The sequence below is a fragment of the Montipora foliosa genome, chromosome 7 (assembly GCF_036669935.1).
Source record: "Montipora foliosa isolate CH-2021 chromosome 7, ASM3666993v2, whole genome shotgun sequence".
Classification (NCBI taxonomy): Eukaryota; Metazoa; Cnidaria; class Anthozoa; order Scleractinia; family Acroporidae; genus Montipora; species Montipora foliosa.
The window spans coordinates 723,995-740,860 of NC_090875.1; the positions used below are offsets into that span (position 1 = coordinate 723,995).

Consider the following 16,866-nt stretch of genomic DNA (forward strand, 5'->3'; position numbering starts at 1 on the left):
GTTGTGGACTACGCCACCTTGACCAACACCCCCGTTGCCATTCTCTCCTTGGACCAGGAAAAGGCCTTTGATAGAGTGGATTGGCAGTTCATGATCTCTACCTTGTCTCGGATGGGCTTTGGTCCATCCTTTATCCGTTGGGTCCGTTTACTGTACACGGGTGTTCAGAGTTGTGTGAATGTAAACGGTCATTTGTCTTCCTTTTTTGATCTTTCCCGTGGTGTTCGTCAGGGCTGTCCCCTGTCGCCTTTGCTGTATGTGTTGGTCTCTGAGGTTCTCGCTGCTAACATCCGTGCCAATCCACGTATCACGGGCCTATCTATCCCTGGGTCTCCCTCGCCCCTTTCGCCCATCTCTCAGTATGCAGATGACACATCGTTAATCGTTGGCTCTGATGATGCCATCTTGGCCTTCTTTGATACTTACTCGTTGTTTGAGGCGGCTTCCGGGGCCAAGCTGAATGTGTCCAAGTCTAAAGGCCTCTGGCTTGGTTCCTGGAGTGGCAGGCAAGACCCGCCTGTCCAGCTGGACTGGACATCTGACAAACTCAAGGTTCTGGGAGTCTTTATCGGTCCTGGTGACCTGGAGGAGGACAACTGGCGGCCACGGATCACAGCTGTTGAGAATGTTTTGGCATCATGGCGACAGCGTTCCTTGTCCTTCCGGGGGAGGGCCCTGGTCATCAACGCCTTGGCTCTGTCTCGGGTGTGGTATGTCGCCTCTCTGATTCACAGGCCTTTATGGGTACACGCGGAATTGGCAAAGCTAGCCTTCCCCTTCTTCTGGAAGGGCAAACGGGATTTGGTTGCACGGGTGGTGGTCACTCAGCCCCCCACTGCTGGCGGCTTCTCTGTGGTTGACTCGCGGCTGAAGGTTGCCTCCTTGCTCGTGCAGTGGGTACGGCGTTTCGTCTCTTCTCCATCTGGCTGGGTGTCCTTCCTCTCGTACTGGGCTTCCGTCCATTTTCGTACGTCAGTCGATGCGGTCCTGGCTAACCCGTCTGCTTTTCATTCTGCCCTTTTGCCCCCTTTCTATCGTGCATTGTTGTCTGCCTGGCGGGAGGTCGATGGCTCGTACTCCCGTCGCCGTGCCTGCCTTATTGTTGCTTCGTTGTCTCCTCACCATTCTTGTCCTGTGGCCGATGCCTCTGCCAAGCACGTCTACCAGTTTTTGCTGTCCGAACAACGCTCGCTGCCTCACTGTGTGGAGAAGTTCCGCCCTCAATACGGTGAGCTGTACTGGTCCTCCACTTGGAGCCAGCTTTCCGCTTTTGACCTGGATCGCCCTGTCATCGACCTCTCCTGGAAGGTTGCTCACGGTGTCCTGTACACCGTTGATCGGCTTATCGGCTTTGGCTATTCAGTTGATCCGGACTGCTTCTGTGGCATGGCCCCCGAGTGTCCTTCTCATTTGTTTTTTTCCTGCCCTCTGGCACATAGTGTTCTGTCTTGGCTCCAGTCCCTCATGTTCGCCTACTCCCCTTCTTGCCCCTCGCTTGTCTGTCGTATCGTGCTCTTTGGTTTCGCCCCAAGTGAACTCCGCTCTCTGCCGAAGGTTTTTGTTTACATGCTGAAGGTTTGTAAGTATTTTGTATGGCATGCCCGCAACGACTTTCGCTTCCGGGGCATTCACCCTGGCGCACCTGAGCTTATTGCGAGAGTCCACTCTCGGGTCCAGTTCCACCTTCCGCTCTTGTTCAGGCGCTGTAAGTCCCCAAGGCGTCGGCGCCTTTTCCATCGTAGGTGGGGCGCTGCGGGTGTCATCGGTTCAGTTGTCGACGATCGTTTTGTTTTGTCCTCCTTCTAAATCATGCCTTCGTTCTCGTGTTGTCTCCTTCTTAGCCTGGTTGTCCTCCGCTTGCCTTGTTCGTACTTTGTCATGTCCTGTCGTTCTGGCTGCATATTGGTGGCGAACCTGCGCCTGCAGGATAAGTCTTTTCGACTGGTGGCCTTCCCTGGCCCGCCATTCGCCGTTGCCCAGTTCGGCTGTTCTGTTTGTCCTTTTGCCTCGTTTGTTTGTTGTATAGTTATGTGTTCGTCTAGTGTTGAATTGTCATTTTGGAGTGTAAGTCGGACAAGGCGTCTCCTAAATGCAATTCTTCGTTCGTGTGTCCTTTGTTTTGTGTTTGTAAGGGCGGGGTTCGATTCCCCGGTGACGTTTGACGTGCTGGTGCACCCCTGTTTGAGGTGAACCGTTGTTGTTGACGGATTAGTCGTTATGTCTGGCGGGCATTGCACTGTCCCCAACGGGGGCCCGGCCATTCGCCTCAAATAAAAAATATAAAAAAAATTTACCTGACGCGGGAGGCACTGTGATCAGGGAGGCAGTCCTCTCAAGGTGAGGCTCTTTCATTGCACTTCGATTGGGTTGACCCTTGCGATTACCCCAAATGTGGGTAACTCGAGCGTATAATTTCTGGTAGTGGGGACCTGCGTTCGCGCTAGTCCCCGCACCAACCCACAGTGGCAAAGTTGGCTAATGGGAAGGTTTGTTGGTAACGTTTCAGGCAGGGCAGGGAAGGAGATGCGGTGGCGGTGTAAACACTAGGGAAGGTGAGTTGTATTTGTGAAGTCCACTGCTGAAATTGTAGGTGAATGTTCCGTACTTGGTGCACTGCAAAACTGTGATTTTATTTCTTTCATTCTTGGCCGTGGAGAGAGTGAGAGGACGTGTTTATTTCAGCCGCATCGATTTCCATCGATAGACGAGTGAGACAAGAAAATGCCAGCGGGTCGAGCTCTTATCCGCGTGCATCGTTTCGAAAACGTAAGTGGATGTGTGTTTGTACTGCTCCATCGCGATAGATTTCTTTTGCGTTGTGTTATGTTGCGTTCTGGAGAGCCCGTTTTGCATTGAGTAACTGAGGACCCGCCAGATCAGTTGGCGTTACATTTCTGTGGCCAACACTTTGTGGTTTCTCTATGTTATCAGTGAATTGAATTGTTATCATAAAAAGTAAATATTTTATGCTCAGGTTAGTGTCTTATGCACCCTTTCAATACGTACTGTCCGTGTTGAGTAGGGAACAGTAAGTAAGACTTTGAAGTGCGCTACGTCACATAAGTCACGTTTTCGCAAGATGAATGTTATAGTGTTGTAGCCTTCGTTGTATACATATCATCCGGGCTAGGTTAACTTCCATCTAATGCATAACAGTGCATGCATTTTTTACTTGTCGTAGCCTGTTCTTTGCTCACACGAAAGGATACGTTTCATGTCATAAACGTTGGATGGATCTCGCGCGCACGCGCTCCCTTGGGAATACAAGTTCCACTTTCTCGTGTGAACTATTTTGTTTTTGTTGTATGTCTCATCTTTGACATATCGTTGGCATGTTGTGTTCAAAAAACCTGGTTTGGAATGTTCTTTCATGGAGGAAACTGAGATTATTTGAGATAATCAAGTGTACGGAAAGAAAAAGGGAAGCCTACAACACGGGGTATTCCCAGGCGGTCTCCCATCCAAGTACTAACCCCGCCCGACAGGGCTTAACTTCGGTGATCGGACGAGAACCGGTGTTTTCCCTGTGGTATGGTCGTAGACAAGTAATTTGCCGTGAAAATTAACTTTGTTATAAGGGAAAATGAAAACGAGGTCAGAGCAAGCACAATGTGCATTTGTCCTCTTGCCGTCAACGCAAGTGCCATGCAATGCTGGTCCTGCTGCCCACTGTACAAGGGCGATCGTTGTGTGCGCCTCGCTTTCAGGTTGGCTTTGGGCATTCCTTCCTTGGCACGGATTGTAATCGGACCACCATATCTCGTGGCCATGAGACTGGGAGCACCTTGTCCGCTGTGAGCATTTACGGGCATCACTCCGTCTGCTGCGAGCATGTTATGGCATCGCTTCTCGGCCTTTTGGCTAACATATTTTTTTTCCAATTGCAGGCCCACAAAGAAGCTGTAACCTACACCCAACAGTGATGGGAGATGAGAATAGTGTCACCGACACAATGAGCGTTTACGATGAAGATGATGTTAATGATGTTTCTGTTGCTGACCATGATGTGCCTGTGCAGAGTCCACGTTGCTGTGACGCAGAAGGCTCCCCGTCTTTGTTTTCTGAACATTCCTTGCCTGGCTCGGACGCACCACAAGTGTTGCGAGACTGGGGGATAATGGTGCGATTTTCAGTGTTGCCCCAGCATCAACTTGGTCATGGTTTAATGACGGCGCTTCCGTTCGCCTCAACCGAGAGTGTTCGGTTTATTTTCAGTGGACACCAGATGTACCAGTCATGAAATTGTGTCAACGGTCTAGATGCCATTGGCATTGACCCTGATTTCATTTCTGCCATCCAGCACCGCAGTTCATCTGGTTCTTGGGTCGTCACTTTTAATGACCCTCTTGCCAAAGCAAAAGTTGTTGGCTGTACCGATTTTTTTGTTTCAGGTTGTCAAGTCTTTGCAGGAGATTGTGACCAACGTATTGTTCTTGTGAAGATCTATGAAGCCGCCCCTGAGATGCCTGACACTGTCCTTCTGGGGCATTTGTCAAACTATGGAAAGGTCCTTTCCTTCAGCGCGTGACTATGTGTCATCAGGTATCCAGAATGGGATCAGAACAGCCCGCATGCGTCTTCGCCGGGCCATACCCTCTACTGTCCTCGTTGCTGGCGAAGTGGTTAGGGTGTGGTACCCTGGCCAGCCGAAGACCTGTCGCCGTTGTGGGGACTTGGACACTTAATGAGCACATGCAAATCAATACGTTGTATCAATTGTCAGGAGCCTGGCCACCACTCGCGGGATTGTCCTTCTCCCCGCCTCTGTTCCGTCTGTTTGGCCTCCGATCACCTTTGTGGCGACTGCCCTTTTGTTCTTTTTAGCGCTAACATTGAGCGTGCTCCACGAGCTTCCACTTATGCCGACATCGCGAAGACTGTTGCTGCTCCTCCTCCACGGCCGCCTGCGCCCTCCCCTCCTGCGGGGGCTGGGCCTCCGGCTCCTCAGCCGGTGGTTCCTGCCCCTGTTTGGTGGGGGGGATGCTGGCGGGCCGGCCCCTGCTGGTGATCCTGTGCCCAAAAGTGCTGCTCCTTTGGCTGATGGTGAAAGAACTTCTCCGAGCGTCATCCCCGAAACACAGGAGAGTGGCGGTGGTAATGTACCTCATGAAATGTCGCTGAAGCCCGCGGAGTCTTGGGCGTCTCGCTCTGAGCCTCCCTCCGGTGCGTCTGAGCTCGGTGCTTCTGGTCGCGATGCCCCTGGCGGTTCCCCCGCCCGGGCTCGGGACCGGGAGCGCCGGCTCGATTTGCGTACCGAGCAGGGTGGTGATCGCGAGCGGTCGAGAACCCGCGAGCGTCCGCATCGAGAATCTAATAGCGATGGTGATGATGATGATGGTTATGTTACTGTAGGGCGGCGTCGATAGCACCAATGTTTAAACTACTCTCTTTAAATATCCGTGGGCTGGTTACGCGTACTAAACGTGATCAATTCCTACATGAATTGTCTCAGCTTAATTTTGACCTTTTTTTGATTCAAGAGACTCATGTGTCTTGTAAGCAGCAAGCTGATGACTTCTCCCGTAAACTGGCGCGGCGAATGTTTTTGGTCCTTTGGGAGAGGCAGGTCGTCCGGCGTCGGACTACTTGTATCCCCCACCTTTCAAGGCTCCGTCTCTCGCTTTGTTTTTGATTCCGATGGAAGGATCCTTAGTGCATTGGTGCTATTGGGGCCGCATAGAATTAATGTAGTCAATATCTATGCTCCAAATACCGTTTCCGAGCGCAAGACGTTTTTTCCAGGATTTACATAACTTCTTTTTGTCACCTGTCCGCATCATTGCTGGCGACTTTAATAGCATTGATAATTTGCTTGATCGCCTGTCGTCCTCGAATGTTTCCTTGCCTGATAAGGCTGTTCTTCATTCTCTGCTAGTTGATAACTCGCTTATCGATATTTGGCGTAAACGGAACCCCCGTGGGGTTTCGTTTACCTGGGCGAATTCTGGCCACACACAGGCCTCGCGGATTGACCGTTTTTTGATCTCTCGTCCGCTCGCCCCTCATGTTTCAGTTTCCGATGATTTTTGCCTTGCGTTTTTTTCCGATCATGATTTTGTCCTTTTTGAACTTGTCTCTTGATAATCTGTCTTGCCCTCGGAACGGTATTTGGAAATTTAACTCTAGCCTCTTATCTGATACCTCTTTTAAAAATCGAATGTCGTCTTTCATAAGGGAGCAGAAACAGCGCTTTGCTTGCTTCGACTCCCTTGGCGCGTGGTGGGATCATCTTAAGTCCGGTATTCGTAGTCTTTGTATTGATTTTTGTTCTAAAAAGCGCAAATTAGCTAATCGCGAGCGGAATCGGCTTACCAGGCGCTTGATTTCTGCCAAGAGGTCTTTCGCCAACGGGGCTTCCTCTGTTGTGTCTGAAATTAGAGATTTAGAAAGTGCCCTTGCTTCCCTCGTCTCTCGTGAGGCTGAGGGCGCCATGATCCGATCACGCGCCAAGTGGTTCGAGGAGGGTGAGAAACCGTCTAGATATTTTTTCCGTCTTGAGAAAAAGAGAGCCGAAAAGAATTCTTTCGATTGTCTTCTTGACGCCGATGGCGTGGAGAAGACAGCACAAGGTGACATTGAATCGATTCTTGTTGATTTCTACAAGAATTTATTCAGTAAAGATGTTCTTGATCTTCAGACCCAAACTGAACTTCTCAGTGATTTAGAGTTTTCTCTTTCTGATTCTGAGCGTTTGAGTTGTGAGGGCGAATTTACAACAAACGAGCTTCTGACTGCCCTGAATGGCCTTCAGACTGGCAAATCGCCAGGCTCTGATGGCCTTCCAACGGAATTTTACCTAGCTTTTTGGGAGGACCTGGGCGATGTTCTTACTCGGGTCCTGAATGAGGATTATCGCTCCGGTTCTCTGACAGATAGCCAGCGCGAAGGCCTTCTGCGCCTAGTTATAAGAGAGATGATAAACGCTTGCCTAAGAATTGGAGACCAATTTCGCTTTTAAATACAGACTATAAGATCGCCTCTAAAGCAATTACTGAGCGTTTGAAGCCGGTAATGCATTCGATTGTTCATTGTGATCAAACTTGCGGGGTAGTCGGTCGGTCGATCTTTTCGAATCTCCAACTCATTCGTGATACCCTCGATATGATCTGTAAATCAAATGAACCTGGCATTCTTATCACCCTTGACCAAGAAAAAGCTTTCGATCGTGTTGATCATTCCTTCCTCATGCGAGTTTTGTCCAGCTTTGGCTTCGGTCCTTCCTTTTGCAAATGGGTCAGTCTCTTCTACCATAATGTATTCTCTCGGGTAATTTGTAATGGTCATCTCTCTGTCCCTATTGTACTTGAAAGAGGGGTGAGGCAGGGTTGTCCTCTCTCCCCCCTTGTACGTTCTTGTCTCAGAGGTCCTCTCTACTCAGGTGCGTAAGTGCAATGGGATTGTCGGTTTTAGACTTCCCGGAGCTGCTGGCCTTCAGTTTAAAATATCACAGTACGCTGATGATGCGACATTTTTTGCGAAAACCGAAACTTCACTTTGCCAAGTTTTGCGAGTTGTCAGCAGATATGAGAGGGCCTCTGGGCAAAGTTAAATGCTTCCAAAACTGAAGCAATGTGGCTCGGCAGATGGCGATCAAACGGTGCCTCTCCTTTCGGTCTTAAATGGGTCTCGAAAATCAAATTCTTGGTATTTTCTTCTCTAACGGCCTAGTTTCTGTGGAATCGGATAATTGGCGGTCAAAACTGGACAAACTCGAAACAAACTGAACTTATGGAAACAGAGGGAACTTTCTTTTGTTGGGCGCGCGCTGATTGTTAACGTGTTGGGTGCGAGCCGCTTCTGGCATACTGCGAAAATCCTTTTGCCCCCCAAATGGGTGTGCGATAGATATCGTAAGATTGTCTGGCCTTTTTATTTGGCGAGGTCGTATGGAGAACGTGAGTCGGCAGCGTTGTTGTGCCCCCTTGAGGCAGGGTGGCCTCAACGTTGTCGACTTTCCCTCCAAATGTTCTAGTTTGCGCCTTTCGTGTTTTGCAAGCCTACGTGACAACTTTGGGGACCAGAAGTGGCACTACCTGGCACGTTACTTCTTAGGCAACTGTTTAGCTAAATTAGACGATCGCTTTTCTTTCGCCTCTAATTCTGTTCCTGTCTCTTCCGAACCGTCCCTTTTTTATCGCAAGTGTCTTTTTGGCCTTTCAAGATATCTTTGCCCGTAGCGGCTCCCTTCCTGATGATCTGTCTTGTAAGAAGATCTATTCTGTTCTTTTTGCTTTTCCGTCTGTTCCCCCGCGGTGCGCCGGTTTCTGGGACGCCGTTGTTGGTCGTTCCATTAATCGGTGGACCTCGGTCTGGCGTAAATCCCGGCTAAAGATCATTGAAAACCGTAAATGTGATTTGCTCTGGTTACTCTTACATAATGGCGTTCGGGTTCGCTATAATCTTAAGCAATGGGGTTACATCCGTTCCGAAGCTTGTGCGATTTGCTCGCAACCTGAAACCCCTAAACATTGTTTTATTGAATGTCGTAGAGTCGTACGTGTGTGGCGTCACTTTTCTCCCTTGCTGTCTTCTCTCTTGGGCTCTCCCTTTGTGCTTTCTTTTTCGTCGGTCTTGTTCCCTTTCTCTACTTCCCCGACTAGCGATAGCCTCCTTGTCTCTCACTATTTGATTGCGACTATTTTGTATTTTGTTTGGTGGGCCCGCAATCTCGCAACCTTTCGTAATAGTACTTTATCTTCTGTGTCAATTATTAATAGCATTGTAAAGGATGTGAGATTGCGGGGTTTTGGGTGACTCACTCGAGACTGTTAAGCGCTTCTGGTCTGTTAATAGTGTGTGATGTGTTCTGTAAGTAGTAGTGATAAAAATTAATTTCCGTCTTTAGATGTTTTAGGTTTTTATGGATTACTTGTTACGACTTCGGATTGCAATTAACGGATTGGATATGGACTTGGACTTGATTGGATTTTGATAAATGGACTTTGGATTTTGATTAATGGACTTTGGATATGGATTAATGGACTTTGGATATGGATTAATGGACTTTGGATTTCGTCTAACGGACTTTGGATATCAATATGGACTTTGGATTTTGTTTAATGGACTTTAGATTTTGATTAATGGACTTTAGACTTTGTTTTGAATTTGTTTTTATGCTGCTTGTATTTTTTTGCTCTTTGCCGCCTATTTTGTACTTTTGCTTACTTTCGGATACGCGTAATTGTTTGGACCTTGTAATTTTGTGAACCTGATCTTTTTACCTGGGCCCTTGGGCCCTTGTAAATAAATTTTATCAAAAGAAAAAAATCTGTTCTTATCAGCTTAATATCTGATACGCTGCTCATCGAGCAGCTCATATATATAAACTGATTTTTGGAACTGGGCCGTGGAAAAGAGGCTTGCCTCGTCCCGGCCACGGGTTGCCTCGGTATAGCACTACCTCCGAGTGTGGCCCACTTCCCTCCGGGGAAGAAATAAACAATTGAAAGTGAAACAACTGACTGACCAGCTTCCACCTTCTCTTGTCTTCCCTAGGAAGGAGGGAGTCACCGGCCTGCCTTACCGGTTCTGGGACGACAAGAAGCCACCACAAGCTATGTGCAGAGCAGTTGCGTTTTGCGGTCCATGGGAAGGCTGAAAAAGTTCATACTTACCTGACGCGGGAGGCACTGTGATCAGGGAGGCAGTCCTCTCAAGGTGAGGCTCTTTCATTGCACTTCGATTGGGTTGACCCTTGCGATTACCCCAAATGTGGGTAACTCGAGCGTATAATTTCTGGTAGTGGGGACCTGCGTTCGCGCTAGTCCCCGCACCCACCTCGGGAAAGGAATGGCACTAATGCGATGGTTTGTTGGTGTGATTTCAGTCAGTCAGGCAAGCATGGAAAGATGCCCTGTCCTGTCGTTTACTGACGGGACGGGACTGAACGGAACGGAGTAACCAAGGACAAGGTGAGTTTGCCGTGAATTGAAATCTCGTTGAAATGTTTGAGTTATTTGGTGGGTGCAGTGCGGAGCGGAACCTCACTTCATTTCTTGCATTCTTCGTTGCTGCAGAGAAATCATCGAGGATAGATCGATCGACGAGTGAAACAGAAAGTACCGGAGGGCAGATGGAGCACTTATCCTCTTGCATCGTTTGCAAAAACGTAAGTAGATGTATGTTTGCAAGGTTCGATCGCCTATCTGTAAGCGTGATAGATTCTTATGCCTCCCTTGTACTATGTTGCCTTCTGGCGATCCGGCGTGCATTGAGTAACATGAGAAGTGGCCAGGGCAGTTGGCGTTACATTTCTGTGGCCAACACGCACGTTGTCGTTTCTCTGTGTTATGAATTAATTGAATTGTTATCGCGAAAGTAAATGTATTATACTCAGGAAGGATAGTGACTTATTTTCTGAATAATGTTGTTCACCCTTTGAACAAATGGGCCTGAATACTGTCCGTGTTGAGCAGAGAACAGTGAAATGTCAACTCCACCAAGTCACGTTTTCGCTAGATCAATTTTATAATTTTCTAGCCGTCGTTGTATGCACATGTTCCCCACTAACTAGTTTGTCTTTTCATCCAATGCATAACAGTGCGTCAATTTCACACTTGCCCGTGTCTTGTTCTTTGCTCAGACAAAAAGATAGCTTTGATGTCATAAACGTTGGGTTTGATAAGATCTCGCGCGCACGCGCTCCCTCGGGAATATAAGTTCGCCTTTCCCGTGTGAACTATTTTGTTTTTGTTGCATTTCTCATTTTTGACATTTGCTTGACATGTTGTGTTTTAAAAAAAGCTGTATTGGAACTTTTCTTTGGGGGGGGAACTGAGATTCTTTCAGATGATGAAGTGGATAGAACGAAAAAGGGAAGCCTACAACACGGGGTATTCCCAGGCGGTCTCCCATCCAAGTACTAACCCCCGCCCGACAGGGCTTAACTTCGGTGATCGGACGAGAACCGGTGTTTTCCCTGTGGTATGGTCGTAGACAACGCTGCTCATCGAGCAGCTCATATATTAAACTGATTTTTGGAACTGGGCCGTGGAAAAGAGGCTTGCCTCGTCCCGGCCACGGGTTGCCTCGGTATAGCACTACCTCCGAGCGTGGCCCACTTCCCTCTGGGGAAGAAATAATCAAGTGAAAGCAGAACAAGTGACCAACCAACCAACCAACCAACCTTCTCATTCTCTTCTCTTTTCTAGGTAGCATAGCAGCGAGTGGACAGCACGACACCACAGGACGAGGAGCACGTGACCTACATTACCACATGGTATGCGCAGACAAGTTGCGTTTTGCGGTTAGGGTTAAGATCCGTTTGGCCGACGTTCATTAGTTACGAGACTAGTGGTAGACCAATTGGCTTTTTGTTTTAGTTTTTGGGTCCTGTCCTAAGTACCTGCCGGGAGGGAACGGCGTGGACCCTACCCTAAATTGTGCTCGTTATGGAATATCCAAACAGTGTCGTTTTACACTTTCCTGAGTCAGTGTACCAGAGCATTGGTTCGTCTGCTGTGTTACCACAGTTACTAGAAATTGTCGGTGCAGAAAAGCTCTCTACTGTCCAGTTCTTGCAACGTGGCCGTGTTCGCCTCACCTTTAAAGACTGTGTCTCGTGCGACGAGTTGATTGCGTCTGGCCTCGTTTACAATGGTGCCGAAGTCCGTGTTTTTCGTGCTGATTCGAGAATCTGCTCCGTCTATGTTCGGGACCTTCCCTCTGAGGTCTCTGATGACGATGTTCACGCCTTTCTCCAGTCTTATGGTGATGTCTTGTCTGTACGCCGGAGTACCTTCCCTAATTTCCCGGCTCTGTATAATGGTAACCGCGTGGTCGAGTTGGCTTTGAAAGACGATATCCCGTACTCTGTGAAGATCTGCAATTGTAATTGTCGGGTTTGGTATGCTCGACAACCCCTGTCATGTACCATCTGTCGCCAAGGTAGCCATCGTCCCTCTTCCTGTCCGCTCTCCGGCCTGTGCTGGCGTTGTCGTCAACCCGGCCACATGGCTCGGGAGTGTCAACAAGCTTGGAGTACTGTTCGTTCGTCCACTGATGATGATACCAGTCCTGATTATGTTCCTCCTACCGAGGAGGCCCCTTCTGAGACTTCTGAAAACTCAGCAGACGACCTGATGTCTGGGGATGAGGACGTTGTTGCTACGGCTCCTCCTCCTCCTCCCCCTCGTGTTTCTGTTTCTGTTTCTGTTTCAGATGTTCCTGTTTCAACCCCTCCAGCTTCCGACGTTAAAGTTTCTACACCGTCCACTGTACCTGTCTCTGCGCCGCCTCCTGCTGTTATTACACCGTCTTCTGCACCTGTTTTCGAAAATGATGTTGACACCCGTTTTTTTACTGCTGTGCGTAACTTGTCTACTGAGGATCTAGCCGCAGCGTCGCAACAGCGCCTTAATCAACTTGTTGATCGTCTTTTGGAAAAATTTAGTATACGTCCTCATTCTCGTAGAGTTTACCTTAACTTAGTTTTCGATGAAGCGCATAGAGCCCGTCGAATAGAAAAGGCTAGGAAACAGTCCTTGAAACGTCAACCCGCGAAGCTGTCTGAATCTGAGGGTCCGCCCTCCCGTAAGCCGACGCGTCCAGATCCCGTCCCATCTAAGTGAATTTGTTTATTTTCCTGTATTAGTCAATTTAGTTTTGCATATTTCGGATTTTTCTGCTAGATTATTCTGATGTATTAAGGATCTTTTTATTTGTAAATAAAAGTTCTTTTGAAAAAAAAAAAAAAAATCTGTTCTTATCAGCTTAATATCTGATACGCTGCTCATCGAGCAGCTCATATATTAAACTGATTTTTGGAACTGGGCCGTGGAAAAAAGGCTTGCCTCGTCCCAGCCACGGGTTGCCTCGGTATAGCACTACCTCCGAGCGTGGCCCACTTCCCTCTGGGGAAGAAATAATCAAGTGAAAGCAGAACAAGTGACCAAGCAACCAACCTTCACATTCTCTTGTCTTTTCTAGGTAGCATAGCAGCGAGTGGACAGCACGACACGACAGGACGAGGAGCACATGACCTCCATTACCACATGGTATGCGCAGACAAGTTGCGTTTTGCGGTCCCGGAGAGGCTGAAAAGGCATACTTACCTGACGCGTTTCAGGCAGTACTTGGCTGATTGCTTCTTGTTGGGGAACCATTGTTCCCGAAGACCTTCATCGGCGTCGCCCATCAAGGCTGGATTTGGTGAGACCTTCTATTTTCTTTCTTACGGTGACCCTCCTGGGGACTTGATGCTGGGCTTTTAGCCCTAACCCAGGGTAAGCCGTGTCCTCTTGCTTTTGGTCTCTAATCCTCTCCATTCATTATGGTTTTCAAGAAAACCATAGTTCTTGATCTGTCTGGGGTATCTTCTTCCCTTGCACGGGGGGAAGTTGCCTGTTTAATTATCGACCATTTCAAATCTATGGTGATACTATCCGTTTAATTTGTGCCTGGGAAAAAGGCCCAAGTCACGTTTGAGCATGATTCAAATAAGGAGTATGTTGAACGTTATGAATTTATTAATATTGATGGTGTTCGTTGTAAGATTTTGGGGGCTGGGCCTCAGGTCCAGAATGTTGTGATTTATCACTATCCTTATGAAGAGAGTGGTGAAAAGTTGAAATTATTTTTAAAATCTTTTGGAGATATCCAGGACATCAGGTATCAACACTATCCTGGCCTCTCTTCTGTTTCTACGGGCGCCCGCATCGTGACGATGCTGAGGCCTAAGAGCATCCCCCGTAATTTAAACATCGCTGGTTATCGGTGCAAGGTCTGGTATCCGGGCCAACCGGTGGAGTGCGACATCTGCCGGGGAAGCCACATTAGCAAAAATTGCCCCATGCGTGGGAAATGTAGGAATTGTCATGAGCAGGGGCATGTGGCTCGAGATTGTCAGAATCTTCCTCGTGCCTGGGGCCCTTTCAGTTCCTCAGTCAACCCTCCCCCGGCTGTGCCCGGGGGTCTTTCTCAGCCCGCTACCATGAGTGACCCCGCCTCTGGTGATTCTGTCGAGAACGCCTTTCCCAGCCTTGGCTCCTCCATTCTCGCTGCTGGCTCCGGCCCGGGCTCTGGGACCTCTGCGGAGGCGCCCCCCTCTGTTGACTCAGTGGCCGGACCACAACCTGATGCTACTGCTTTGTCCGCGGTCGGCGATGGCCAGCCCCCGAGCTGGGGTTCCATGCTTGATTTAACAACTATCGACACAAGGGATAATGAGCTATCCCCTCCTTCATGCAATGATAACGAAAATATTTATGAAAATAGTGAAAATATTTATGAAAATAGTGAAAATGAAAATCCTGGTAAAAGTAGTGAAAATGAAAATGGAAATAATGATAGTGAAAATAGCTTAAGTATCCTTAAGGGGAACTCTGACATGATTGATAAGATAGTAGATATCGAAGCCGATAAGGCTTTGAGAATGAGCAACAACGGTATTGAAGTAAATAATAATAGTAGTTCTGAGAGTATATTAAATAGTAGTCACGGGCCTGAGGCCAGTGATTCTGAGTTGCCTGGTTTGGCTCCTCTACTTAAGCATAATTTAGAGACTGAGGTCGCAAATAACAATACTGCTACCAATAATACGGTTAATGAAGTGGCCGACTCAGAAATGTCTGAAGTTTCAGCCCTCTCTAAGCGCACCTTGTCCCAGGTCGACTCCTCTTCGGACGACCAGAAGAGCTCCAAAAAGATCGCTAAAAAGCAGGGGACCGCCCTTCAGGTGCTGTTCATAAAAATTTACCGAAGGTAGTCTCTGATAAGCCTGCGCACTTTCGTAACTAGTGTCTCCTAACCCTACTTATGGAGCTCTGTGTAGTCACCCTCAATGTCAATGGGTTGCGCGATGCCGACACCCACGGGGGGTTTCTTCAGTGGGTGAGGTCTTTGCCGACCATTCCTGACATTGTATGCCTCCAGGAGGTACACTGTGCATCCAGTGCTGAGTGCAAGTCTTGGTTTTTGTCATCCGGTTTTTCGTGTGTTGCGTCGCCTGGTTCTGTTAAGTCTTGTGGTTGTGCTGTACTCTTCCGTCCTATCGTTTCCCTGGCTTCTTCCTGTCCCGATAGCGATGGGCGCTTTCTTTTTTGTGAATTCTCCTTTCGGGATGTCCGGTTTGGGGTCGCCTGTGTGTATGCCCCTAATCGTAATCCCGACCGGAATTCCTTTCTCGAATATGTCTCTGATAACATCGACCTTCATGTTCCAACCATCCTTGCCGGTGACTTCAACACGGTCTTCGACCGGTCGTTAGACAGGCGTGGTTCTCTTGTTAGTGATACGTCACGGGAGAGCTCCGTTGGTTTATCCCGCCTTTTCAATGATGCATGTTGCACTGACATCTGGAGGTATCTCCACCCGTCCTCTGCCGGCTTCTCCTGGTCCAGGGCTGACGGCCTCGTGTCATCCCGCATCGACCTCATTGGCTGCCCCTACTCGTGGGTTGCCCTTGTCTCGTCCTGCGATCTGATTCCTTACCCTTTTTCCGATCACTCTGCTGTATCTCTTCGCGTCTCTGTCCCCAGTACTGTGCCCCCCGGGCCCGGTCTCTGGAAGCTCAATACTGCTGTTCTGGAGGAGGCCGAGTATGTTTCTGCTGTTGGTGACTTTTGGAGTGATTGGAAGAAGCGCAAGGATAAATTCCCGTCCCTCGCCAAGTGGTGGGAGACCGGGAAGTCCCGTATCAAAGGCCTTACTATCTCATATTGCACCAAGCGTGCTCAGGTCACTTCCTCATCCCGCGACCTTCTAGTTCGACTTACCTCGCACCTCAAGGAGCGGCTTGACAATGGTTTGCTTTCCTGTCTCGACCCTTATACGGCTGCTCTTTCCCAGTTGTCCAAACTCGATGTCGATCTGGCCAAGGGTGCCCAGGTGCGCTCCCGTACCCGTTGGGTAGAGGAGGGGGAGGTATCATCTTCCTTTTTCTTCTGTCTTGAGCGAAAGCACGGCTCTGATCGTAGGGTTTCGGCGTTGAGGCGGTCCGACGGGTCCATTGTCTCCAGCCCTGCTGATCTCTGCTCGTCCTTTCGCTCCTTCTATCAGGACCTTTTCTCAGGTTCAGCCACTGACCCGGTTGCTCAGGCTTCTCTTCTTAGTAACGTCTCGGCCACCCTTTCAGTCCATCAAGCGAACCTCTGTGAGGGTGAACTCTCTTGTGCTGAAGTCCATCAAGCTCTCGTTGGCATGGCTCGCAATAAGGCACCAGGTTCAGACGGCCTGCCTATGGAGTTCTACCTCCGTTTTTGGGACCTGCTTGGCTCGGACCTGGTCGACGTCTTGAATTTCTGTTTTCGTTCTGGTTCTCTGTCCCTCTCACAGCGTTCTGGTATTGTTTCCTTAGTCTTTAAGAAGGGAGATAGGCTAGATCCATGCAATTGGCGCCCTATCTCCCTCCTTAACGTCGATTATAAGCTTGCCTCTCGCTCCATCGCTGGGCGCCTCCTTAAGGTTATCCATGTTGTGGTTAATAGTGATCAGACTTGTGGGGTCCCGGGGAGGTTTATTGGGGAGAATGTTGCGCTTCTACGGGATGTTGTGGACTACCCGTCTTACCGTAATATCCCTGTAGCTATTCTCTCCCTCGATCAAGAGAAGGCCTTTGATAGGGTGGAGTGGCACTTTATGGATTCGACTCTCCGCACGATGGGTTTCGGCCCTTCTTTCGTGCGTTGGGTCAAGCTGTTCTATTCTGGTGCAAGGAGCTGTATTAACGTTAACGGTTACTTGTCTTCCTTTTTCTCGCTGTCTCGTGGTGTGCGTCAAGGTTGTCTGTTGTCCCCTCTCTTGTATGTTCTGGTCTCCGAGGTTGTTGCAGTCAATATCCGTGCCAATCCCCGTATCACTGGCCTTTCCATTCCCGGGTCCCCACAGGCTTTATCACCGATCTCTCAGTATGCTCACGATACCTCCCTC

The 16,866-nt window shown here is 48.9% G+C and overlaps 5 non-coding genes and 2 pseudogenes across 5 annotated transcripts; 5 read left to right on the forward strand and 2 right to left on the reverse strand.

Moving 5' to 3' along the window:
* Window positions 1–2,286: 2,286 nt before the first annotated feature.
* LOC138011989 (U1 spliceosomal RNA) lies at window positions 2,287–2,450 on the forward strand. The gene has a single exon (XR_011124886.1). It is a non-coding gene; the product is annotated as a U1 spliceosomal RNA (small nuclear RNA).
* A 974-nt stretch (window positions 2,451–3,424) lies between these two features.
* Window positions 3,425–3,543, reverse strand: LOC138012120 (5S ribosomal RNA). The gene has a single exon (XR_011124988.1). It is a non-coding gene; the product is annotated as a 5S ribosomal RNA (ribosomal RNA).
* A 5,700-nt stretch (window positions 3,544–9,243) lies between these two features.
* LOC138012098 (U2 spliceosomal RNA) lies at window positions 9,244–9,422 on the forward strand (annotated as a pseudogene).
* A 184-nt stretch (window positions 9,423–9,606) lies between these two features.
* Window positions 9,607–9,770, forward strand: LOC138011943 (U1 spliceosomal RNA). The gene has a single exon (XR_011124843.1). It is a non-coding gene; the product is annotated as a U1 spliceosomal RNA (small nuclear RNA).
* Window positions 9,771–10,817: 1,047 nt separating this feature from the next.
* LOC138011896 (5S ribosomal RNA) lies at window positions 10,818–10,937 on the reverse strand. Its single transcript, XR_011124804.1, has one exon. It is a non-coding gene; the product is annotated as a 5S ribosomal RNA (ribosomal RNA).
* On the forward strand, window positions 10,883–11,065 carry LOC138012117 (U2 spliceosomal RNA). The gene has a single exon (XR_011124987.1). It is a non-coding gene; the product is annotated as a U2 spliceosomal RNA (small nuclear RNA).
* Window positions 11,066–12,670: 1,605 nt separating this feature from the next.
* Window positions 12,671–12,850, forward strand: LOC138012102 (U2 spliceosomal RNA; annotated as a pseudogene).
* The last annotated feature ends 4,016 nt before the right edge of the window (window positions 12,851–16,866 follow it).